Here is a 27650-nt window from a genome sequence, read left to right as displayed (position 1 = left end):
AAAATGTGCCCCTCCTTAAGGTGGATTTGCTACTGCTGCTCCTTAGCAAGAAATTTCTCCACTCTTACATTCACCATAATGGACCTTAAGACATCATAATTGATTGGCTCTTCACTCCTAATACCTTCAAAAGTATTTAATGGCTTCATTGAGTCCTTTGGTCTTCCAAATGCACCTGCACCAACTTGAATTCTCCTTCAATGCTTGATTACTTGTTCACTTGGAATTGAATTGATTTTATAATTAAGAGATCACTTGAATTGTAGGTAGACCCCTTCAAATGCCAGGGTAGGCTTCCTTTTATACCTAATATATGTCTTGAAAGCATTTTATCTTGATGGCATTAAATTAATGTACTTTTTCTTCTATCTAGTATCGGTGGAGCAGAGGTTGCATTGCATCAACCTATGATACATATTTCCGCAAATACAACACAAGTTAAATGTATCCCAGGTCGATGCAAAGCAAACTCTGCTCCAGAGATCACCAGAAAATAGAGAAAGAACTTTAATTTAATTATTTCGACATGAGATGACACAGAGCTGGGAATCTCGCTCATTTTTAAAAATGAAAAAAGGGTTTTTGAGGGACCTATTGTCACAAAAGTTTGAACCCTTGATGACCCAAGAAACCTTGATCATCAACCTTGTGAAACATGGAAACAACCTAAGTGTGGGACCTTGCACTGTTGTGAGGTTGAATCTCCGAAGAAGGTTGGCTTCCTCTTCAATCTGAGTCCAGGTTTTGCAACAACCCAACACTAATAAAACTAATCTATGTTCTGACAGGGAAAAGGGAGAGAGAGAAGGGATTGCATGAAAGAAGGGAAAAGAGTTTGCACCTAGACTTAAATGATGATCTCCCCTGCCTATGATTGCACAAAACATCAATAAAACTACCCCAGTTATGCATTGATTTATACCCTTATTTGTCACCTAAATGTGAGTGAAGGTTGGAATATGGAAAATGGCAAGAGGAACCAAAACCAGTTCACAGGTGCCACCCAAAGAGGAATAAACACTACACCTCCAACTCAAGAAAACCAACAAGAATGTACTCATACAAAGAGGTAAAATAATACACAGTTGTAAGAACTAAAATGAGGAAAATAGACTAATTTTATTCATGAGAAGGCAAGGAATTTTTACAAGTGCAGAGAAACATGAAGAGTTCTGCAGAAGAAAAGAAAAAAGGAGAAGATCCTAAGAATAGGTTACAAAATGCCTTTAGAGTTCATACATAACTAAGATGGTTACAAGATAGAAGCCCTAACCTTCCTAGGGTTAGGTTACAAAATATTAGAGGAGGGAGAGATCAGATTGACCAGCTGATTTGATGGCATGTTGAAACAGCCTCTGAAGGCATCCTCTGCCTCTAAAGAAACAAAATCCCTGTGTAGAAGTAGGAAAATCTTTGCGCAAATGCATTGGATAGCATCTGCAGGCACAAAAAGTCTTCAAGATGCATTGAAGAGGCATGGATGACATTTGAAATTGGCATGCAGGGCCACTTCTGTAGTTATGGCATGCAAATCTGGTGGTTGAAGTGAGATCGGGTCCATAAATCAGGCGCCGACTGAGCAAAGATCATCCTTGATCATCGGGTCGACTACCACCATGCATTGAACATTCAAAACTCAACAACCACCACAAATTCAAACGTTCACCGTCGATCTGAGAGATTCACGTGAAGATGGACACGTGAGATCTCTCCACATAGGCATCGAGTAGGCCCAATAGAATATTAAAACATGGTCATCGGATCAGGCCTTTATGAAGATCCAACGACCGCAATTGGTTGACGTGACACCTCGGGTCCACGTCTCCCTGGCTGTGTTTGACCGCTGAGCTACCTGACCGACCATGCAGGATAGCAGGGAAGACCTTCCCCTTGCGATCTGTCACCCCACAGGCCACTTTACCTCTCAAGAAATCCCCTACGGGATAGCAGGGAATACCCTCTTGTCGCTCTTTATCCCGCGAGGCCCAAATGCTTCCAAGAAAATCCTTTTGGGATAGCAGGGAAGCATACTTCATTCTATTCTTTTACCCTGCTCTATCCTTTGATGTGTCGCCTTCGCTCTGCAAGATAGCAGGGAAGCCACATTCATTCAATTTATTTACCCCACATGGAATTTTGTTTGCTTTATCCTTCCTCATGGGGTAGCGGGGAAGAGAACTCCTCACTATTCCTCCGCTATCCCATGGCATCAAATTCCCTTCTCTTTTTCCCATGCGAGGTGGCAGAGAGAGACCATCACATTATCCCATGATGACATTTGTCTTTATCTTTTGCCTGTGCGGGGTCGCGGGGACATAAACTGGATCACCATCCCGCTATCCCATGATGACATTTGTCTTTATCTTTTGCCTATACAAGGTGGCGGGGACATAAGTCGGATCACCATCCCGCTATCCTGCAACAACATTTGCCAACCTTAGAAAATCTTGTAGGGTGGTGGGGCCCCACACAGCTGAGAGAAAACCACCATCGATCAGTAAGAGAAAATAAGGGGAACCAACCCATGAACAATAGGGAACCCTCCAGCTGGTAGAACTCAAGTGAGTTGACTGACCAACCCAGTCAACTCAAAAATAGATTTTGGAGCCCAAAAAGGATGCAAGGGCCCCACAGTTGTTGCTGTATTCTAACCCTGTGGGATAAGAAAAATGCTTATCGTTATTTCCTATCTTGCTATCCCGCGCAGTCCTTTGTGAATCTGTTTTACTCTGTGGGATAAGGGAAAATCCCACCCGCCTTTGACTTTTCCTATCCCACTATCCCATGAGACCCTATTTCTTTGCTCCCTGTCAAGGTTGGCACAAAAATTGCCAACATTTATGGTGACTCAAAGGGAATGGCAAGTTTTCTTGACACATTGATCAGTAGCCTTATGAAGTCCATTAGGCACATAGTCAAAACTTGAAGCAAAAAGATAATCTCTACCCCTGCAACTCGGATTACATCAAAATTTTCTGCCACACTGGAAGTGTAGACTGTGCTCGAGCACTTCTTAGAAAGCAAAAGAACATAAATTAAATATAATGTGCCGAAGCACTTGGAGGAAAAGAAATCCTACACTACCCTACTCTAGCCAATCAACTTGAAGTTGTTAAACAAAACCATTCACAAATTGGTTAAATTAGCTTCCCTCCCTGAACAAGGAGTGGTGATTTACGTGGCTCTAGAAGAAAATATAGAGCTGGAAAAGTGAAGGCAAAACCATGAATAGTTGCAAGAAACCTTGCAACTTAGAAATAAAAATACATACCCCAATTTGTTGATCAGACACACTGTTGGTCTAAGATAGACTTGGGACCTGGGTATGTGGCTCTGCAACCTCTTGCTTGACCCCAATCATGGAGAGATATCTGATTAGGCAACCCCTTGATATTCCAAAGGTTGAGCTCTCTCTGCTGGCCTGCTCTTGCTCAACTGCCTCCATCACCAAAATCTGATCATGCTGACTAGATTTCCCCTCCCCTAAGGGGATGAACTCAACTTCATTGAGGTTGGCACAAAAAGTGTCAATTACATTTGAGAATATGTGGAGATCAAGGTCAGGATCAAACTTGACATCTGCCACATGTTCTACCTCAACCTCATCATCAAAATTAGAGAAAAGAAAACTTTCTCTCTCAATCAGCTATGATTTCTGTTCTTGTCAACTTGGGCAACCACCTCATGCAAGTCATCATCTTGACTTTCCAAAAGCTAAAAGTCCTAATTTGATTTCTCTTGGACCTGCATAGGACAAGGCAACAAAGTGTCCAAACCTGAGCAAAAACCTTCCAAGTTGTCCCAAAAAGAGTCCACCTTCAACTCCTCCTCGCTCTTAAAACACAAGAGAGTTGACTTGGTCACTATTGTAGCTCCCTTGAGGGACTGAAAAAATGGGAGTGGGAGCAGAACTGATTTCTCCCAATGTCCCATAGTCACTATGACCAACCTCTTCAAGTGTAGGCCCCTCCTGTAGAGAATACACCACTGTCTCAGATGAAGAAAGAGCTCCTTCATCCTAAATGAAGGAGGGAAGATGATCAAAACTGATCAAAGCTTCCTCCTTGTTGCATTCTTCTTTCTTGGTGTCCAAATGGTGCAAGCTATCTTCTTTTTGCTCCTTTAGCACCTCAGGCTCCACCATTGAATCCTCCTACAACATCTCAAACTCCTCAATGTCATCCTCATTAGCAGTAGTCCACTTGGTATATATGTGGGGAGGATGAGTTCCATCTGCCCTCTAAACAACATGCCTACCCTTGCAAAGGCAGATCTCAACAGGGCCAGACCACTGAGGGACCTAAAAAATAGGCTCCTGCACATCCACAACTGACATTCCCATTAAACTTGGGACATTGAAATTAGAGATCTCTTGGATAGGCTCAGTGTAAGAGTGGATTTTCTCAAAGAAAGTCTCCTCAAAAGATCTAGGAGGGCTCCCTTGTCTGAAACTTGGAAATCTTCTTTTAGGGGGAATAGGAGCAGAGGCCTCTGCTTGCCTGATTCTGACATCTAGGGCCACCAACTGCCTGACTTCCTCCTCTCTTGCAGAAGCAAGTTTCTCTGCAAGAAAGGCCTCATATTTTTGTTGGGCTTCCAACTCTTGTTGATGTAGCTGAGCTTGGTAAGCAAGCTCCTCCTATTGTTGTTGTTGGTAAAAGGCCTCCTCCTGTTGTTGTTCCCAGAGTTGTTGCTTGATTTCATCAAGTTGCCTTCTGTATTCCTGCATCATATTTTCCATTTCGGCCAAATGGATTCTACAAAAAGGGTCACCTCACCCATTTGAGGCTGATCAGGAGGTAGAGTAGGGGTGGGTGGGTGGCAAGCATTAGGGAAATACCCACCTGCTGCTGGAGAAAAAGTATTTGGATTAAAACTAGGAGCAGTCCTCACTTGTTCATATTGGTAGGATGGGGAGGGCTTATTGGCATTTTTACAAAATGGGGGTGCATGAAAATTGCACCCATGATATGTGCTCATATTGAAAGCATTTAAAAGAGATAATCTTGGTTACATGAGATGCTTAAAAGGCAAAAGATCTGCCCTACTAGAGAAAAGGTGACATACCAAGATCACCAAAATGGCTTGAAGTTAGGTGCTTGAAGAATGACTACCTCCAAAGGCTTGAAACTGAAGAACACACCAAGTCTTCAGGTGTTTAGAGTACTAGACTGCTTAACCAGTAGATTTGTTGTAGAGAGTCGCCAGGTATGTGATTTGCTGCCTCCAAAGGCTGAGTTGTTGATCCACACATGAGTATTAGCAAAGATATGACCAGTGACTAAGAGTTTGTACCCCAAATGGTCATCTATGAACTATAAGTTCAACAGTCCCATCGAGCGTGCCAAAAACTATGGTATGACCGGTGGCCTGAAATAGAATGGCTTGGTCGATGAATCTTCCTTGAATGCTCATAAAGTTGTCCCACCGAACATGTCAAAATCCATTGTCACAAAAGTTTGCACCCTTGATGACCCAAGAAACCTTGATCATCAACCTTGCGAAACATGGAAATAACCTCTCAAGTGTGGGACCTTGCGCTGTTGTGAGGTTGAATCTCCAAGGAAGGCCAAATTCCTCTTCAATTTGAGTGCAAGTGTTGTACCAACCTAATATAGATAAAACTAATCTATGTTCTATTAGGGAAAAGTGGGAGAGAGAAGGGAATGCATGAAAGAAGGGAAAAGGGTTTGCACCCAGACTAAAATGATGATCTCCCCTACCTATGATTTCACAAAACATCAATAAAACTACCCCAAGTATGTAATAATTTCTACCCTTATTTATCACCTAAATGTGAGTGAAGGTTGGAATTTGGAAAATGGCAAGAGGAACTGAAACTAGTTCACAGGTGCCACCCAAAGAGAAATCAACACTACACCTACAACTCAAGAAAACCAACAAGAATGTATTCATACAAGGAGGTAACATAATACAAAAGTTGTAAGAACTAAAATGAGACAAATAGACTAATTTTATTCATGAGAAGGCAAGGAAATTTTTACAAGTGCAGAGAAACATGAAGAGTTCTGCAAAAGAAAATAAAAAAGAGAAGATCCTGAGAACATGTTACAAAATTGCCTTTATAGTTCAGGCATAACTAAGATGGTTACAAGATAGAAACCCTAACCCTCTTAAGGTTAGGTTACAAAATATTAGATGAGGGAGAGATCTGATCGACAAGCTAATCTAATGGCATGTTGAAACAACCCTTGAATGCGTCCTCTGCCTCTGAAGAAACAAAATCCCTGCGCAGAAGGAGAAAAATCTCTGCGTAGATGCACTAGATGGCATCTGCAGGCATAAAAAGTCTTCAAATTGCATTGAAGAGGCATGGGTGGCTTTTGAAATTGGCCTATAGGGTCACTTATGAAGTTATGACATGCAAATCTAGTGGTTGGAGTGAGATCGGGTCCAAAATCGAGCACCAACTGAGCAAAGAATGTCCTCAACCATTGGGTCGACAACCACCCTACATAGAGAATTCAAAATCTCAATAAACACCACAAATTTAAACATCCACGGTCTATTTGAGAGATTCGCATGAAGATGGATGCACAAAATATCTCCACATAGGCATCCAGTAGGCCCAATAGAATATTAAAACATGACTATCGGATTGGGCCTTTATGAATATCCAATGACCGTAATTGGTTGACGTGGCACCCCAAGTCCATGTCTCCCTGGCCGACCACTGAGGTGCTTGACCGACCATGTGGGATAGCAGGGAAGACCTTCCCCTTGCGATCTATCACCCCACATGCCACTTTACCTCTCAAGAAATCTCCTGCGGGATAGCGGGGAATACCCTCTTGTCACTCTTTATCCCGCGAGGCCCAAATGCTTCCAATAAAATCCTCGCGAGATAGCGGGGAAGCATATTTTATTCTATTCTTTTACCTTGAACTGCCCTTTGATGCGTCGCCTTCCCCCTACAGGATAGTGGGGAAGCCACATTCATTCAATTTATTTACCCAACCGAGCATTTTGTTTGCTTTATCTTTCCTCCTGGGGTAGCGGGGAATAGACCTCCTCACTATTCCCCCGCTATCCTGCGACATCATTTACCCTTCTCTTTTGCCTATGCGGAGTGGTAGAGAGAGACCATCCCGCTATCCCGCGATGACATTTTTCTTTATCTTTTGCCTGTGCAGGGTGGTAGGGACATAAGCTGGATCACCATCCCGCTATCCCGCAGCAACATTTGTCGGCCTTAGAAAATCCTGCAGGGTGGCAGGTCCCCGCATAGCTGAGAGAAAACCACCATCGGTCGGTAAGAGAAAATAAGGGGAACCAGCCCACGAACGATAGGGAACCCTCCAGCCGGTAGAACTTAAGTGAGTTGACCGGCCAACCCGGTCAACTCAAAAATAGAATTTGGAGCCCGAAAAGGATACAAGGGCCCCACTATTGTTGTTGTCTTCTAACCCCATGAGATAAGCAAAATGCTTATCGTTATTTCCTATCCTTCTATCCTGCATGCTCCTTTGTGAATCTGTTTTACTCTACGGGATAAGGGAAAAGCCCACCTGCCTTTGACTTTTCCTATCCCCCTATCTCGCGAGACCCTATTTCTTTGCTCCTTGTCAAGGTTGGCACAAAAATTGCCAACAAGGCCCAAAATGAGGAGGACCATGGTGTGATGCCATGTTCCTAGTAAGGATCAAGGCACCATGCCCTTGTTCTACCCTATTTTGGGGCTAGGAAAAGGTACCAAATTGATGTAAAGTTAAGAAATGCAACAATACTTGAGTGTTATGAGCTTAATCAGGTCTAGATTAGGCGTAGGGGCATAAACACTAAGGTGGGGATCCTAATGTGGAAAAAATTGCAAAGGGGTACAATTTTAGGATGCTACAAGATCTATATAAGGGAACAATAGGAACCTTGGCAAACACCATCCGATCTCCAACATCAAATATTCTTCAAGAAAGTTGACAACAACCCACGATCCAAGACGTCGTTATGAATACAACAGGGATGCCATACATTTCCCTCTTGAATGAGACTACACAAATGACTTCCCTTATACAAACAACAACTGTTCATGTCCAAATAGTTCCAATACAAACACAGTTCCATGAACCAACAACTGGCACATTAATTGACATTCCCACGCTGTGAATCAATACCAATACATAGAAAAACTAAGCAATGTTCTACTCCAAGAAGGCATAAACATGATATACCAATCTAGCCCTTGTAAACATCGAAAATGCAAAACAAACACGCTTGACAAATTGCCTGGACAATCTAGATATACACAACAACCACTCAAGAACAAAATTTTCCTACTCATTATTGACAACAAGTGCAACCATCTATAAAAATTGGTGTTCCATTTCAAAATGTTGGACTAACACATCAAGTAACACAACAACAACCAATTGTTCAACCATGTCGATTAGACCAACAACAAGGGCCTCAATATCAATAATAGATACCTCAAGTTCCCCAATTCCAACAATAGATGGTACAATCAAGAACTCAACAAGAAATACCAGTCGTACAAATGCAACAACAACGCCATCCATTGCTTACAATTCAAACTCAACAAATTGTCCAACAAATGTAACAATTTCAACCTCAAGTCCAAACCACAATGCAGTTTCCACCGTCACAACAATTAAAAAAATACCAAGACACCACTCCAAGATAGTATGGTGATCCATACCAAGACATACCAATCACAAGTACACCTTGATCCACTATTCCCGAATATCAAGAGTAAAACCCACTCGAAGGAACAATATAGACAACAAGGTCATGTAGGAATGAACGATGAACCCCCTAGACAAGGACCTTTTAAAAAGATGATGCAACAAACTGAGAAATTATCCAAACAAGTCAAAGCATTACAGATGAAAGGAATCAAAAGAAGTTACACATTATAGGACCTATGTCCTAATCCTTTTGACAGGAGTCTGTACATTCCTCCTATCTAGAAAAACTTCATGTCCCTAAATTTGATAAGTACTAAGGAAAAGGAGACCTAAAAGATCACATTAGAGAATTCTATGCCCCTTGTATGGAAATTCACTATGATGACACATAGATTTCATGCATCTATTCCCACAAAGTTTATCTAGACAAGCAATAGATTGGTATGCCCAACTACCTAGTAACACTAAGTCATGGAACGAGTGAGCTGAAAAATTCATTTGCCACTTTTCCTTCAACATAGATAATGAAGTCACTATGATTGAATTTTGTACTACCCAAAAAAACATGGGAACCCTTTGTCACATTTTTACAAAGATAGCGAAACTTAGTCAACCATTGTCCATTCGACATCCCTGAGGAACAACAAGTCAACCTGTTTATTGAGAACTTAGTACCAGAACTGATGTACGAACTATGGATGAAGAGTCCTAGTTCTATTGAATTTTTTTTAAAGAAAGGGACAAACATTGAGAAAGTTCTTATACAAAAAGGGGTAATGAAAATCTCTAAAGGCAATACAAACAATGATAAGGGAAAATTCTGGTCTAGAAATGAGAACATTACCAATGATGGGGTTGTGGATGCAAAAATTGTAAACAACACATCGACAAAAATCATCCTTAAAGGAGCTACGCCATTGAATACTCAGACAAATAATTAGTTTCCTTAGAAAAATATTATATCTACTCAACAACAAGATCAAGTGGCCAATACCGTGCAAAAAAAACAACAACGAAGACCTCCTTGAAACAAAGAGACACCTCCTCGCCAATTTAAACCATTGAGGGAACCCATCGAATATGTGTTAAAATAATTACTCCAATCAAACCTTGTACAACTACCCAATATTAGAAATAAAACTTGGTTGGTGGAATAATAGTCAATATTGTGAATATCGCCGCACAAAAGGACATAAAACTCATTCATGCTTCCAATTAAAACATCTGATACAAGACTTGATTGACCAAGATCTGGTTGAGATAGATTTTCTAGTAGCCTCCTCAAACACAAATCATACCATATTTAAGTCTCCATTAGCAGATCATGATAAGGGAAAGGCCTCTACATCTAATTATGACTCAAAAGGTAATGTTAATTACACCAATGCCTCCCATCAGTAAACTATCATTTGTCTCCAAATATCAGATAGCCATGTATATACTATAAGAATTAAAGATCCAAGTGCCCAGTCTGCGATAACTACCCGATGATCTAAGGTTGTCTTACAAGGATCTACTCCTGTGTCACAAGTTACTAGTCAATATAACATCCTTGATCATTCAAGAAAAAACCCTGCACAGATCTCTATCCTAGATTTGTTGTGCATCTCTCCCATTCATAGAGAAGTCCTTGATAAATAATTTCAAGAGTTCATGGTTCCTACTGACATAAATGTTGACCAATTTCAGGCTATGAGAGGAAATATTGCTCCTTCATGCCTAGTTACATTTACCAGAATGATGTTCTGCATAATAAGCCTAATCATAATGACCCTTTGCATCTAGAGATATTTGTCTACAATACCAAGATAAGATGATTTTTGATAGATGGTAGAGCAAGACTGAACATCTGTACATTGAGAGTTATCATAGCTCTCGACTACTCTGAAATTGACATTGATTCCTCGAGGAAGATAACTATCAAGGCATATGATGATGTAGAATGCCTTTCAAAGGGTGTTATTGTGCTACCTATTAGAGTTGGACCTATTACTGAACATATAAAGTTGTAAGTCTTGGATCTTAATCTTCCTTACAACATAATTCTTGGTCACCCCTGGATACATGCTATGAAAGCAGTCCCATCTACATACCATCAGTGGATAAAATTCCCATACAATGGAACAAAGATCACCATTTTAGGAGATTCAGATCCTTTTGAATTTTGTGCTAACCTAAAAGGAACTTCTGAACAACAAGAGCCTGTAAATAGAGAAGCTTTGTCATGCAATGACACTTCTCAGAACACAGATCCTCAAACATTGGCTGAATTGTCTACAGGAAAACTAAAAGTTTAAGATCATGGATGTGGAGAAAACACTATGACGTAGACATTCCACATTGGAAAATTACCCGCTTCTCCTCAATCCTATGGAAAACCACATCCCATGCACAAAGAACCCAAAGTCATCATTCAATATCAACCTCATACCACTTTCACAAAATGGGGGGACCATAACAGAGAACAAATTGAAGAGTATGTATCCAAGTGGCTCTACAAATATGGGGAAGATGTTCCACCTATACAATTGCTAGTAGAAAACTATGGAAAATGATTCACCATCATGCAAGAAAAATGTTATGACAAACGCAATGGTCTTGGAACAAACAAGCAAGGAATTGTAGAACCTACACAACCAAAGGAATAGAGATACACCAGAGGACTCAGATTTAAGCTGTTACGAATTGGTCCTTCTAATGCTAAGTTAACTTCATGTGAATTAGGATGTGCTCTTGACAATGAAAAGGCACCTGAGGAACACCTTAGAGAAGCTGATTCCAATGAGTGGGAAGGAGACTCGTATTCTTCTAGAACTTATGCCCTAAGAAAATTTTTTAGTTTTCCAAATGACCTACCAATTGAAGAGAAACATGTCAAAACTCCCCTTCCAGAACAACCCTCTCATAGAGCTTGGATTATAGACTTTTGGGATCCTAGCTCCTCTTTTGAAGAAGACCATATTGAAATCAATGGCACTGACACTAACAGATGGAGCAACCCACTATAGGGATATGAATTCTGTCTTTCATGATTTCATGCATACACTAATGGAAGATTATGAGGATGACTTACTTTGTAAATCACTCACCAGAGATAGTCATTTAGGCATCTGACTGCGATATTTCAAATAATGGAGCAATATAAGCTTAGGTTCAATCCCAAGAAATATGTTTTTGGGGTTACATCATGAAAACTCTTAGGATACATTGTCTCTCATCATGAAATTGAAGTAGATCCAATGAAAGTAAAGGGTATCATGGATATGCCTCACCCATTAAAATCTAAAATAGTTGAGAAGTCTACAAGGAAAGTTGTAGTCTATCAAAAGGTTCATAGCTCAATTGGCCAATAAATGTCATCCTTTCCAACATTTTCTTCATAAAGGAGTAACATTCAAATGGACTAAACAATGTCAACAAGCTTTCCAGCTATTGAAAAATTATTTACTATCTCCACCAGCTTTGATGCCTCTGATTGAAAATAAACCTTTCATATTGTACATATAAACAAATGCAACAACATTAGGAGCTCTATTAGAACAACATAATGAACAAGGGAAAGAACAAGCTATATATTACATCAATCAAACTGTAGTTGGCTACAAATTGAACTATACAACAAATGAACATACATGCCTAGCAGTTGTCTTCGCTACTCAAAAGATAAGACATTACATGTTGAGTCATAAAAAATTGCTCATTGCAAAGATAGATCCCTTAAAATATCTACTCAACATAGCAACAATCTACGACCACCTTGATAAGTGGGTCATGATGTTAAGTGAATTTGATATCTAGTATGTGGACCATAAAGCTATAAAAGGACAAGCAATAGCAGATCAACTCATAGAAGCACCTATCCAAGATGATCACCCACTATTGTTTGATTTTCTAGCCGAATATTTGTTCCATGTCACCTCCACTCCTAATTGGAAACTCTATTTTTATGGCTCACATATGCAACATGGCTCGAGGGCAGGCATTCTATTGCTTACTCCATAGGGAGATGTAATTCCTAAATCATACAAAATCATTTTTCAGTGTACAAATAACATTACAAAGTATGAAGCCTTGGTCACATGATTAAAAATAGTAGTACAATGGGACATTAAAAATATTGAAGTTTATGGTGATTCTTAGTTAGTCATTCGATAAACAAATGCTTAATATGAAATGAAGGATGAGAAACTTACTATTTATATTTGTATGCGGGAAAAGCGGGTCGATAAAACTTGAAATGTGGAAAAATGGAGATCTAGGAAGCTTTGCTCACACACCCACATGACTTCTTGGTGCAAGCTATGGAGTCATGAAGTATGGCTTAGCTTCCCAAGGTTGGTTCCATGGTTCTCTATCTCACAAGGTCCCTCAAACCAATGTCTTTGCTCTCAGATCACTGAGCAAAGTGGTTTAGGGATGACAAATGTAAGAACGAGGGATGCTTGGTTTGATTTTAAGATGAGATGCATCCTAAGCAATGCATGATCCTATAAATGCCATAAAATAATTATAAGATGACAAGATTAGTAAACAAGACTATCCTAGCATGCTATGTTAGTCTATGATTAAGCTAAATGATAAGGAAAATACTCTAAACATGCCTATTTAGATTAATTCCTATTTAAAAGAGAGGCTAAATGATGAGTACAACTGATATTTTAAAGCTTAGATGGATTTTAGTATAAGTGTGATGCTAAAGACTTGGATGATGAAAATGGAGGGATGGGAGCTCTATTTATAGCAAAAATAGGGCAATGGATGGTCAGGATTGAAAGAGTGGCTAAGTTTGAAAGTTGGGAATCCATGTTTGCAATTGGTACCAATGAAATGGTGACAATTGTCAACATAAGGTTGGTTGAGAGGAGATGCAAGAAGCATTAAATGCTTGAGAAGACCTCATGGTTACCCTAGGGGTTAAGGGTTAAGGTTAAGTTAGGGTTATCCAATGGATAAAGCTTTTATCCAAAGGATAAACTCTTGTGCAAAGGTTTAAGGATAACCATGGTCAAAGAAATAAATGCTTGATGAGACCCTTGGGTTACATGGAGGTTGAGTTTATGGAAATTCTTTAACCATGCTAAAAGGTTGAGTTAACCATTAATGGTTATGAAGACTTTGGGGACAAATTTGTAAGAGTCCTTCCAAATTTGTTGAATGGATAAAGGCTTTAATGCTTTTAGAAGACTTTACTCCAAATTTGAGAAGTGACCTCCTCAAATTTAGGGAAAGGGGATAATGAATGGGTTTGGGTTAATTAATTAGGATTAGATGAATTCTAGAAGAAATTAGGAAGAGGGTTAGGATGTAAGTGGGAGGTGTAGGATTTTGCAAGTGGATGAAGGGATAATAGGTTTTAATTGAATAAAATGGATTTAATTCAATTTGGTTGCAAATGGGGAAATTAAATAAATTAAATTTATTTAATTTAGGATAACTATTTTAATTAAATTTGAATTTAATTAAAAAGTGAAAAGGGGATTTAATTGAATAAAATGATTTATTCTATTAAATAGGTATAGTGAATTTAATTGAGTAATTTACTTAATTAAATAGAGGAATGTGGGCTATTCAATTAAATTGAATTTAATTAAATAGAGAAATGAACATAAAATATTTATTTAAGAATATGGTCATTTTTATACGTCTACATTTTGCCCCTCTTTGAAGCGACGTGTGTGCACATGTTATTTCAAAGAAAATGATGTGTCGTTGCGATTTTATGATGAATGTTGTTTTTATGGATTTTCATGTCGTGCCCCAGATTCGATGTGTGATGCCCCAGATTTGATAAACGATGGTGATAATGGCCCCTCGGGAGATGAATCAAAATTTTGGAAAATTTGATTTGATTTGATAATTGTGTTTGCTGTGCAAAATTTTGGCTAGGTGGAATGTGGAAATTGATTCATCTCCCGATAATTGACGTGTGTGAGGGTATGAGGGAGACCGCGAGCAAATTGCATGCTCATTTCCCTAACCCTAATTTTATTTTACCCTATAAAAGGGAAAAAGTGCATTGTTTTGTCTCATTTGTGCTTGTTGATCTTGGAGAAAGAGACTTTTGGAGAGAAGACCAAATGCCTATTCCCTATTCTACGCTTAGACTCGAGCGCGTTCGGAGATATCAGAGGCCTGCTGCGTATGGACCACTGATAAGTCAACCCTTTTGACCGCTTTTTGATTTTTAATTTGATAAGTTTTGGTTAGTTTTTGATTTTTGAAATGCGGTTTTCACGTTTTGGTGCATAGGAGTCTTAGTTTAGCGCATACAAAAAATTTCATAGCACATAGGGTTGCAAGTTTAGGGTAGCGTCCGAAAATATTTAGGGTAGCGCATGAAATTTTTAGGTTAGCGCATGGCCTTAGGTTAGCGCATGAGGGACATAGGGTAGCGCTTAGGGTTAAAAGGGTAGCGCATCGGGTAAACCTAGCGCATAGGGTCCACAGGGGGTCGCATGGGTAGGGGGATGTAGTGCGTAGGTTAGACCTAGCGCATAGGGTTAAATAGGTAGCGCAGACGCGGGATAGGTTAGCACATGGGTTGGGTTTAGCGCTTAGGGTAGATTAGTTGGCGCATGGAGAAAAAAGGGTAGCGTGTAGAGTGAGTCTAGCGCATGGGGTAGATAGGATAGCATGTGGAGAAAATAGGGTAGCGCATAGATTTAGTCTAGCGCATAACCAAATTTAATTAGCGCATGCAGTAGGTTTTACAAGATAGGATGATTTTTGAATGTAGAAAATTACATAGGATAAGGTTAGTTTTGCCTGGGGAGGTGGATTTTTGTCATTTGCTGTGTCGGTTGTCATGTTTTTGATAATTTGTCCAATATGAGTATTGATATAACTTGGTTTGATTTGCAATTGTTCAAGTTATTGATGTAGATATTAATGTGTTTTTGATCGAACCTTGATTTGATTTGCATTGTTTCAAGTTAATATATGTGGAGCCTGATTTGTGTTACAAGCTGATATGATTGTGGAACTTGAGTTGTGTTACAAGTTGATATGGGTTGGAAACTTGAGTTGTTTTACAAGCTGATATGGGTGGGAAATTTGAATTGTTTTACAAGTTTATGTGATGTGGAGACTTGAGTTGTTTTACAAGTTTTGATATGGTTTTTGAAAACTTGAGTTGTGTTACAAGTTGATATGGAATGATATGATGTGGAACTTGATTAGATTTGTAAAATATTTTGAGGTTTTGATGTGATTTTGATTTTGATATCTTTGTTTTGATGAGGAAATTGATATTGGACTTGTGTTGCTTTTTGACAGGAGCAATTGGGAGTGGTTCAATCGCACGAGCGGTTCCCCAGACCATGGGCATTGATATCACGGTTGGCACAGGCTGACTTAGATGTTATTGAGAGATGTGGCTTGTCATCTTTATTGGATATGCCTCGATTCACTGTGAACCGGTGTTTACTTACAACACTCATAGAGAGATGGCATAGTGATACGAATACCTTCCACTTTGCCACAGGGGAGATGACAGTGACTCCAGAGGACTGTTACAGGATATTGCGAATTCCCATAGTAGGTGCATTATTACCGTATGAGCAGACCAAGGAGGGTGGGACAGAGGCACTGCGACACATATTTCATGATGAGACAGTGCGTGGATATGATATCCCTTGGCAGGAGTTCTTGGATCTGGACTATGCGCCTCTTCCGTCAGTACTAGCAGGTTTAATAGGTGGATTCCTATGTCCCGACCGTAGTTCGAAGGGATTCTCTGTAGGTTGGGGATTGGTGCTTGAGGAGATGGTGACATAGGGCCGCAAGTTTGCGTGGGGATCGGCCATGTTAGCTCATTTATATAGGGATTTACATGAGGTGGTATACCTGGGTTACGATAATTTGTCAGCTGGCATTACACTCCTACAGGTATGGTGTTGGGAGCACATTCCAGTAGCTAGGCCACTGGTGGATAGAGACAGGCCTGTTGGGCGGGCATATGCATATGGATACAGGGGGCTAGTTGTCCAACGTAAGCTGGGAAAACTTGAGCACTGGAGGAGGGTGTTGGATGACATCGATACGGTCGTCTGGCCACCGTATACAGATTGTGAGGTCTGGGCCGAGGATGGGCTGGAGATGCCTTATGTTTTTATGAGTCAGTTTTTGATAGGGCGGACACTCTTTGTGATCGAGAGATTTCAGGTTGGCAGAGTTTTGCGGCAGTATGGTCGGCAGCAGGGGATACCACAGGGGACCTGCTTGTATGTGCGCCGGAGGCAGGATATACCAGATTGGGGCCCGACTATTGATAGTGGAGCGACTGTAGAGGAGTTTTCCAGCTTAGCGGGCCAGATATGGGACTATGCTCCTGAGATACTAGATGCTGGGATGACACATGAGTTCGCTGGTTTGTTTGCAGCTTGTGCTATGGCCAGGATATCAGATCTTGAGGAGATGCAGCCTGCCTTCGATGATGATGAGGATGAGGTAGGGGGAGATGTGATGAGGGAGATGATGGAGGTGGAAGAGGACGACGAGGGAGAGGATATCGGGGGAGGAGAGGAGATAAAGGTAGAGATGGGGGTGAGAGGGGAGTGCGAGTGGAGAGAGCAGTTCAATGAGCTATGATGGATAGAGGGAGAGGAGGGTTGGCAATCAGAGCAGGGGAGAAGGGTAGAGTGGGAGAGGTGATAGCAGCGGTGGGAGGGACTGATGAGTGGAGATGACCAGCGCAGAGGAGGAGGACTGATGAGTTACCTCCACCAGCACCGAGGACAGGCAGAGGGATAGGGGGTACCCCTTCATAGGTGCCCCTACGAGTCCGGATCCTGACGCATGTGGAGGATGCCCAGATCAATACTCTACAGTTGACAGTACAACAGCTGCAGGAAGAGCTATTGACGTAGCAGCGTTAGATTACCTAGCTGACCCTAGAGCGCGATATTGAGATAGAGCGGTGAGGTCGAGCAGAGGAGTTGGTAGGGAGTGTGCAGAGAGCAGCAGCAGGTGGTCCGATGAGGGACATTATGAGAGAGCTATCCTTGAGAGTCAAGGAGGTAGAGTACTATCGACGTCACTATGAGGACGTGGTGCCCAGGGAGTGCAGAGTGCAGAGCTTTACGCAGTCGAGATCGAGTCGATCTTGAGAGACTGGGTCACGGTCAGAGAGCAGAGGCGTGACAGGGCCTTTGAGACAGGATCCTCCTGGAGATCCAGGGGCTGGGACATCAACGGCGAGACCATCCCCCTCAGGAGATAGTCATACTTGAGAGACGATGTCTCTATTGTATTTTGGATCATTGTTTTATTGTATGGGGCACAGACATGACAGATTTTGTACATTTTGATCATTTTTGATATATATATATATATGACACCATTTTCTTTGATCATGTGATGTGTTATGGATGCATGTTCTATATATTTTTACTTTACTTTATGATGATGCAATGCTTAGATAGATGATATGATGCATGATGTAAATGTATGATGTGAGATGTATCTTGAAAATGAGATGTATGATTTGATATGCTGTGAGATGTATCTTGAAAATGAGATGTATGATTTGATATGCTATGAGATGTATCTTGAAAATAAGATGTATGATTTGATATGCTGTGAGATGTATCTTGAAAATGAGATGTATGATTTGATATGCTGTGAGATGTATCTTGAAAATGAGATGTATGATTTGATATGCAACCAATTGGAAAATGATATGCAACTACTTGTAAAATGATATGCAACTACTTGGAAAATGATATGCAACTACTTGTTTTTGGAGCATCCTCATTTAGCATTTGTCATCCTGATATAACCATATGTTGTTTTCTTTCTTTGTAGTTATCATCATTGAGCATTGATTTGTTTGGGATATGTTGAAAATTTATACAAGCATAATGGTATAATTGAACCATAATGACCTGAGAAAAATTTACATGATGTTTGATTTTGCAAGATAACACAAGCGTCAAGGTATAATTGAACTAGGATGACCAGAGTGCTGATTGTGTATAAACAAACAAGAGTAAACCATTTGTATGCGTAAAGTGGAACCATGTCTTCAGTGATATTCATTGTATCACGTCTCGAGACAAGTATTTACACAGTACAAATGATTGTCTCATAGACAAAACTAAGAAAATATTGGAGTTTCCTGATGATATCTATCTTGGAAGCATTGTTGAGAAAATGTAGAGAATCCAATAATTTAAAAGGTTCAAATGCAAAAATAGTCAAGACTTTATGCAATAATGCAACATTTAGTACTTCAGAAAATCATCCATCTTAGTGTTTTTGTGATTCCTGTTTTATCAATTCAATGTTTTATTCTGCGATGGAGTAAGTTTTTGGTTGCTGGATGTGGTGTTCTGAGTTTTGTAAATAGTCTTGATGGTTTGAACATGCTGCAAGTTTTGACGATTATTGCCCCTAGCTAAGTGTGCCTCTTGATGTGGATATGTATAGTGATTACCAAGCCATGGTGAGATGTGGTGAGAGGATAGATGGATAAACCAGGATAGTGACTACCCTAAGTATGTGCTGAATGGATATTTGCTAAGTGTTGAGCGATGGCCGATAGTTCTCTACTGCAGGGATATAGACATAGATAAAGGAGTTGTCCTCTCACAATAGCGCCTGTTACCAGGTTTTCACCAGTTGCTTTTATTGTACCTTTTTATTTGCTTTTTCTTGATTTTTTGATTTTTTGTTTTTGACTTTTTCCGTGCATTAGACTACTCAAGTGTAGTATTTCTTCATATGAATGCTGTTAGTTGGTTCATCAAGCACATCTCCTTTTGAAGTTGTAAGTTGATAAGCACCTGATCCATAGACTGATATGATGACATAGGGACCCAACCAGTTAGGTTCAAACTTCCCTTTCTTTTCTCGATCTTGCTGATTTCTTGGATGTTCTTTGAGGACTAGGTCACCAACTTTGAAGTTGTGAGGGATGACCTTGTGATTGTAGCTTCTGCACATGCGTTGCTGATATGCTTTGAGATGAGTGTAAGCATGCTGACGTCTTTCATCTAATAGTTCCAGTTCTTGTAGTCGGTTAACTCGATACTCTTCGTTTGGAATTAAGCCTTTTAGAGAGACTCTGAGAGACGAAATTTCTACCTCCAGCGGTAAAATAGCTTCTGATACATAGACCAATGAGAAAGGTGTTGCTCCTGTAGGTGTACGGATGCTAGTTCTATATGCCCAAAGTGCTGGATTGAGTTTTACATGCCAATCTTTGCCTGCATCATTCACTGTTTTCTTTAGGATTTTCGGTATTGTTTTGTTGGATGCTTCTGCTTGACCATTCCCTTGGGGGTAGTATGGTGTAGAGAACCGATGTTGTATTTTGAATTGTTCACATAGTTCTCGGACATCTTGGTTTTTGAATGGTCAACCATTATTGGTGATGATGGAACTTGGAATACCATATCTGTAGATCAAATAGTTCAGGATAAAAGACACGATTTGTTTTCCAGTTACTGTGGTCATGGGGACTGCTTCTATCCACTTGGTAAAGTATTCTGTTGCAGTTATAATGAACTTGTGTCCATTTGAAGATGAAGGATGAATTTTGCCGACCAAGTCTAGTCCCCATGACAAAAGGGCCAGGATGTTGTAAATGGCTGCAGTTCCTGTGCTGGTGCATGTATCAGATTGCCATGGATCTGGCACTTAGGACTCTTCTTGGCGAAGTGGTAAGAATCCTTTTCCATTGTAGGCCAGTAGTATCCCATCCTTAGAAGATTTTTAGCAAGAGTAGTCCCACTTGAATGTGTGCCACAAATACCTTCGTGAAGCTCATGTAAAGCAGAATCAGATTCATTATGATCGAGGTAACGAAGAAGAGTACCATCTAGACCTCGACGGTACAAAGTATCAGCGGTAAGGGTATAACGGGCTGCTTGTCGGATAAAATTACATTTTTGGTTATGAGATTGGTCAATGGGTAGGATGTTTCTCTTTAGATAATCATATATGGGTCCATATAAAGGGGAATCCAAACCAATTAACGCATAGATAACATGGGATTCAGAGTGGTCATAGGCTGGGGAGAATAGTTGCTCTACTAGAAACTCATAACGACTCTGTTGCTCTGGAATTTGTAGTAATGAAGCGATAGTAGCCATGGCATCAGCTGCTTTGTTGTTCAACCTTGGTATTTGCTCGAAGGTGATGTGTACAAAATACTGTTTGAAGTCATCCACCATTCGCTTGCAGGGTAGTAGCTTGTCATCCTTTGTCTGATAGTCGTTGTTGATTTGATTGATGACTAGTTGTGAATCTCCACAGACCATTAACTCTGTGATTTTCCATTCTACGACCATTTTGATGCCTATAACCAATGCCTCATATTCAACCACATTATTTGTGCATGGGAACATAAGCCGACATGATCTTGGTATAGTGTGTTCTTTAGGAGTGATGAATAGAATGCCAACACTTGAACCATGTTGTGTGTAGGATCTGTCAAAGTATAGGGTCCATTGTGTGGTAGAAATAGCGAGAACATCCCTATCCGGAAATTCAATCTCCATAGTTTGTTTTCCTAGTAGTGGTGCTTCAGCTAGTCGATTTGCAATTGCTTGTCCTTTGATAGCTCTTCGTTCTGTGTAGTGGATGTCAAATTCACTAAGAATCATGACCCATTTAGCCAATCGGCCTGTAAGAGCTGCCTTGCTGAGTAGATATTTGAGAGGATCAATTTTTGCCACTAGCTTAATTGTGTGTGCTAGCATATAATGTCGGAACTTTTGAGATGCGAAGACTACTGTTAGACAAGCCTTCTCAATGAATGTATAGTTGAGTTCATACCCATTCAATGTCCTGCTAATGTAGTATATGGCTCGTTCCTTTCCTTGTTGATCTTCTTGTGCCAATAGTGCCCCCAGTGATATATCTGTTGTTGAAATGTATAGAATAAGGGGCTTTCTTGCTACCGGTGGTACTAGAACTGGTGGGTTCATCAGATACTATTTGATTTGATAAAAATATTATGCACACTTTGCCTCCCATCTGAAAGGTACATTCTTATGGAGCAAATGATTGAATGGTAGACTTTTATCAGCTAGTTGAGCAATGAATTGCCTGATTGATTGGAGTCGTCCTTGCAGAGATTTGAGTTGACTGATATTCTTTGGTGGTGGCATCTCCATAATGGCTTGTACCTTTGCTGGATCCACTTCAATACCTTTAGCTGAGACTATGTAGCCCAGTAACTTGCTTGATGTAACCCCGAAGACACACTTCTTAGGGTTGAGCCTGACTTGGAATTTCTCGAATTGATCAAAGATCTTTGTTAGGATGCTGAGGTGTTCTACTCTGGTGAAGGATTTAGCTAGTAAATCATCCACATAGTCTTCCATGAAGGTATGCATCATGTCATAAAAGATTGTTGTCATTGCTCGTTGATAAGTAGCTCCTGTATTCTTTAAGCCAAAAGGCATAACGTTCCAATAGTACGTTCCCCAAGGACAAGTGAATGCTGTTTTATCTTAATCCTCTGGGGCTATTTTTATTTGATTATAGCTTGAAAAACTGTCCATTAGTGAGAGCATTGCATGGCCCACTGTGAGGTCTACAATTATGTCGATATTGGGTAAAGGAAAGTCGTCCTTTGGACAGGCTTTGTTGACATCTCTAAAATTAGTGCAGATTCTGATACTACCATCTGGTTTTGATACTGACACTATGTTGGAGATCCATTCTGCATAGTCGATGGGTCGGATGAATCTGACATCTAATAGTTTCTTTAGTTCAGCCTTGACCATGAGTGCCACCTGTGGATTCATCTTCCGTAGTTTTTGCTTGACTGGCTTAACTCCTGGAGAGATGGACAAGTGATGCATGATCAAATGTGGATCAATTCTAGGCATATTTGCATATGACCAAGCAAAGTTAATTTGTTTTTCTTTAAAAAAGATGAGAAATGCTGATCTTTCCTCCTCTGTCAGAGATTCTGCTAGGTGTATGTTTTTGGCTGCTTCTGTAGTACCAATGTTGATTGATTGAGTGGGCTCAATCAATATGGGTGATCACTCACGAAAATGTTCAGGAAGAGTGTCAAGTCTCCCATCCTTAGGTGCCTTAAAAAGGTTTTCACCCTCAGATGCGTCCTTTATTTTTATTTTTTTGTGATCTAGAGCTACCATTGACTGGTTTTCAGCATCAGATCTTTTATTTGGTTCATTTTTGCGACTGAGAGACTTGGCACTCCCTGGTTGGCAGACATCGTTACTTTGTTCACTGGTAGAGCCTATTTCTAGGTTAACGGTACATAGGTATTGGATAATAGATTCATCGTCTGGGAAAATTGGTATATCATGTATTTCAAGTTCGTCCCAGTCAATGAGGTCGGGAAAGACAAGTGGCAAGGAATCATTTGGCGGATCAAGTTCTGCTACTATAAGTGTTAAGACAGAGGTTTCATTGTGATTGGTTTTGGTTTTAAAGAAGTCAAGGATTTCATCGAGGTCTTCAATGGTATCATCCTTCGTATAGACTTGTTCATAATGTTTCTATTCACTTTCCTTGGCGTCATAGATATTCTGCAGTCCAAATTCAGGTAGTCCATCTTCTGCGTTATGCCCTTCTTGAGAAAGGGATATGGAGCTAGTATTGCCACTGGTATCTCCAGTAGCGTTTGAGCAACTACCCCATTCATAGTCATTGGAATCAGTCTATGAGTTATCATCCCAGATTTTATCAGTGCTGTAAACAGGTATGTTGTATGGTGAAAATAGATCTTTGATGAAGGATACCAGTTTGATAGTCTTTGCTAATTCAGTGTCGAATCTTGCTTCTACCTTTTGTATTTGTTCATAGACTGTGCCTCCTTGGGGAGGAATAATGGTATTAGGAGATGATTCTGTTTATTTTTGAGATATTGGTGTTTAAATATGACCTACTGCTGCAGATATGGCCTTCTTATGAATGAGGAGCTTTTCCTGATGTTGCTTCTATTCTTGACGTTCACGGGCCTTGCGGATTGTTTTTGCTGACTCAAATAGTGCTTCCTGCCAGGATTCTTCTTTGTACTTCTTCTTTGCTTTCCATTGAGGTTTTGGAGTTATGCGTGGTGTCTTTCTTAATAGGAAAGTGAGTTTACAGCCCAATCTTGTTTTGTCTCTACTGAGCTGTGAAGGAAGGTCTATTGGTTTAGTGACTCCTTTGCATTTTCCAATAGGTCTTTTACCATCATATCCCATTTGTTGCATGATTAAGTAGCCCTTTCCATATAGGTGTGTTGGTAGAACTATGTCCAGAGTAGCTGCTCTGTTATCTTCTTCTTCATCTTTGTATAACCAACTAAGAATGTCCTTTTCTTCTGATTCATGTGCTAGAGTGACTAGTTGGATGAAGGTACCATCAAATTTGGTTATGGGCTGAGTTACCTGATGTGTTGATGTTGTGGGTAATCCATGAGATCTGGGCGATGTTGGTAAGTTGGCCAAACACATGGGTTCCAAAGAGTATTCTCCCATACCTTGTTCTCTGATTTGCATTTTCTGCTTGAAATCTCTAGGTAATGATTCGGGCTTTGCCTTCTCTAGATCTGATGTCGAGGATCTCTGTTTTTCCCTATTATGGGGAACCAAACTGTCTTGGGTTGCCCCCATTGCATTACAATGTTGAAATGGATTGTGATCAATGGATATAGAGACCTCTTGTCCGTTAGAGGGAAATTTGACACACCGGTGATACGTAGAAGGCATTGCTTGCATTTCATGTATCCAGGGTCGACCTAATAAAATATTGTATGTGAGGTCTATGTCTAAGACCTGACACATAGTATCCTTTTGCACTGGTCCAACTTGAATGGGTAACATCACGGTTCCTTTAGATGATCTTTCCTCATCATCATATGCCTTTATGGTAATCTTTTTACATGGATCAATAGACTCCTTTGAGAAGCCTAATGCACAGATAAGTTTTAAGGTACATATATTAAGTCCAACTCCTCCATCTATCAATACTCTTTTTACTCAGTGTTTATAAACGATGACTTCAATATGGAGGGGAGTGTTATGTGGATGAATTAAGGAAGTATTATCATGCTTTGAGAAGGTGAGATTATGAGGTCCTGTCATATGAGCAACCATGGCTTGGAATTTGTCAGCATCCAGATCTTGAGGTACATTGGTTTCCAACAACGCTTGTTCCAATATGTCTTTGTGTTTTGGTGACAGTTTCAGCAATTGTAGTATAGATATTTGAGTAGGGGTTTTGCGTAGTTGGCTGACTAAATCATATTGGATTTTTGGTGTAGTGGTTGTCGGCGATGTATGTCCCTTCAAGACATATTTCTGAGCTCTGGTTGTTACATTGACAGACTCATGATTATGCTGGTCTCGGATTGTGATGACATTTACATGATGGTCTTCAGCTGATATGTGATTGATGGTGTTATTGTAGATGTGATTGATATGAGATCCACATGTATCGTTTGAGGTTGAAGCTCCATCTTTGTTGTAGTTTGGAAGAGGATTTTTAAAGGCTCCGTGGTCACCATTTGTTTTGAGACCATCCACCGTTAAATCACCTCGATCAATCATGTCCTGAACAATGTTTTTCAATTTCATGCAATCGTTCGTTCGATGACCTTTGTTGCGATGAAAATCACAAAAGTGTGAGTCATTCCACCAAGGTGGTTTGACTTGGGGTTCATAGTTGCTGATTGCAGGTAAAGAGATAATCTTGTTTGCCAAGAGTTCTCTGAATGCTGACTCCAGTGATTGTCCCAGTGGTGTGAAGACACGATTTTGGAAATTGTTGGTGCCGTCGCGCGAATTGTTATTAGGTCCTTGATTCGTGGTTTTGTTTTGAGCATCGTTGGTGTTGTTTGTGTTGGGTTGACCTTTATTGGTATTTGGTGTGTATGTATTAGAATTTGGGTTAGCACCTTTAGGAATTTTCGTAGCTTGAGGATTTCCCAACAATGTGAGCACTGGCTGTTTAGATTTTGGATCATGTGATTCATTGCTGCCTTTGTTTTTGTTTCAAGTTCAAAATCTAGATTTGTCTAAGTTGTTGTTTTGGTAGTTTGATGAACTTGTTCCTTCTTTGAAGAATGTGAGCGTTCCCTTTTTGACACATGCCTCTTCTACTTGAATGCCGTTTTCAATCAATTTAGCGAAAGATGGTATGCATTGGAGTTTGAGCTTGTAACTCATCTCACCATTCAAGTTGTCGATGAAAATTTCCATTTTCTCCTTTTTCAGGAATATCTCGAGGATAGCGTGAAAACATACGTCGCCAACGTTGAAGGAATATCATGAATGTTTCATTGTTTTTCTGTTTGGTGTTGCAGACGTCTAGCATGGTTATAGCATGTTGAATGTTATAGGAATATTGTGTTATGAATTTGTTGACCAATTTATCAAATGATCTGACAGGAGGTGTAATTTTGGATAGCCATTCCATTATTTGTCTTCCAAGCTTCTTGGGAATAACCTCATCAGATAGGTGTCATCATGAGCAAATTCAAGACTCATGGTACAAAATTCTCTGACATGATCACGGGGATCGCTTTTTCCATCGTACTTGTCAAATTTAGGTACGTCTGAGTTTGGAGGAAAAGGGATCATGTGCAATCTTCTGTCAAAGGGATAAGGACAAATTTCGTTTAATGAGTACCGCACTGTCATCCCTTGTTGCATGTTAAATGGTGTATGGAATGGTATGTTTTGCTTAGGGATGTGTTGCTCATGAATGTTTTGCCCTGGTGTATGTTGTTCTAGTATGTTTTGTTCAGGAATATCGTGTTCAAGATCGCGTGCTCCCCCTTCTCGTTGTCATTCTTGATATTCATAATGTTGAGATCTCATTCTAAACATGTTTGTGTCAAAGTCTTCAGGGAGTTTGACCCCTTTGCTTGTGAGCATGAGCAAGTATTTTTCCTTGTCATTTTCCATGAGTCTTTCCACAAGTTTTTGGAATGAAGCACTTTCTTGGCATTCTTGAAGAAGTTCTTCAGAAATTTCAGTATCCTCTAGATGTGGACCTTCAAAAGGATTTGATAACCTTCGATTCATACTAGATTCTTCTTGTGCCTCGCTTTGTTTGTTTTGTTGAGAGCGAGTAATAGGCATTTTAGTAGAAGCTTTCTGTGACAAAGGGGACAAAATCCTCTTCAATATGTTGTTCTGGGGTTGGTGGTTCAAATCGGGGTGTGTTGTAGGTGATGCACTCGTTGGGAAAAAATGCCGGATTGATCTTTCCTCCACGGTTTATGATTTGGCTGAATGCGGATTTTTGACAATATGCTCTAGTCTTCAAAGGCTCTTTGTCAAATTTGTTGGATTTGTTCTGGATATAAAATTTGACGTGATGTAGGAATGTTCAATGAGATTTGAAGAGTTGACGATTGATGTATAAAAAATTGTTTCTTTTGACAAATTTGGAAACACTTGGTTGTTGTTTCTTCAACGTGGTGTTACGATAGATATTCTTTCTTCTCAGAATATGGGATTTAGTCATGCACAAATGATCAATGGTTTCCTTTGAATTGTTTTGGATTTAGTTGATCTTGCTTTAAAAATTCAAGTTTTACTTTATCAAAGTGAAGGTTTAGATGCCCCTTCACGACAAAGCGTGTCAAATGATATGGATAAAGTCTCCCGATATGGAAACTTGATTTGACAACCTGAGGTTTTAAACAAGTGTTTTTGAGATAAAATCCGCGAGATGATAAAGGACCTATTTGTCACTTGTGATGATACTTCCTAATTTTGATAGGATAGATATATTTTATCGCGCAACCAGTTTTGGATTTTTACAACTTTTGTTTAACACAAATTTTGCTCAAGAAATAGTTTTTAAAGCTCTGTTTTCGATACTCTGTTTTGACGAAAAATGATGTTGATGAAAAGAGGTTTCCAAAAATGTCTTCTAAGTTTAAAAAAAAAACAAAAAAACTCTCCACTGTTTTGCCCCCTGTTTTTCAGGGTTTGGTCACACGCTAAAACAGAGATGGGATGTGCCACATAAATTTCTTCACGCGCTAAGAAAAAGACCACATGT

Source organism: Cryptomeria japonica, chromosome 8, assembly GCF_030272615.1.
Source record: "Cryptomeria japonica chromosome 8, Sugi_1.0, whole genome shotgun sequence".
In the NCBI taxonomy this organism is placed as follows: Eukaryota; Viridiplantae; Streptophyta; class Pinopsida; order Cupressales; family Cupressaceae; genus Cryptomeria; species Cryptomeria japonica.
This window is presented reverse-complemented; position numbering follows the sequence as displayed.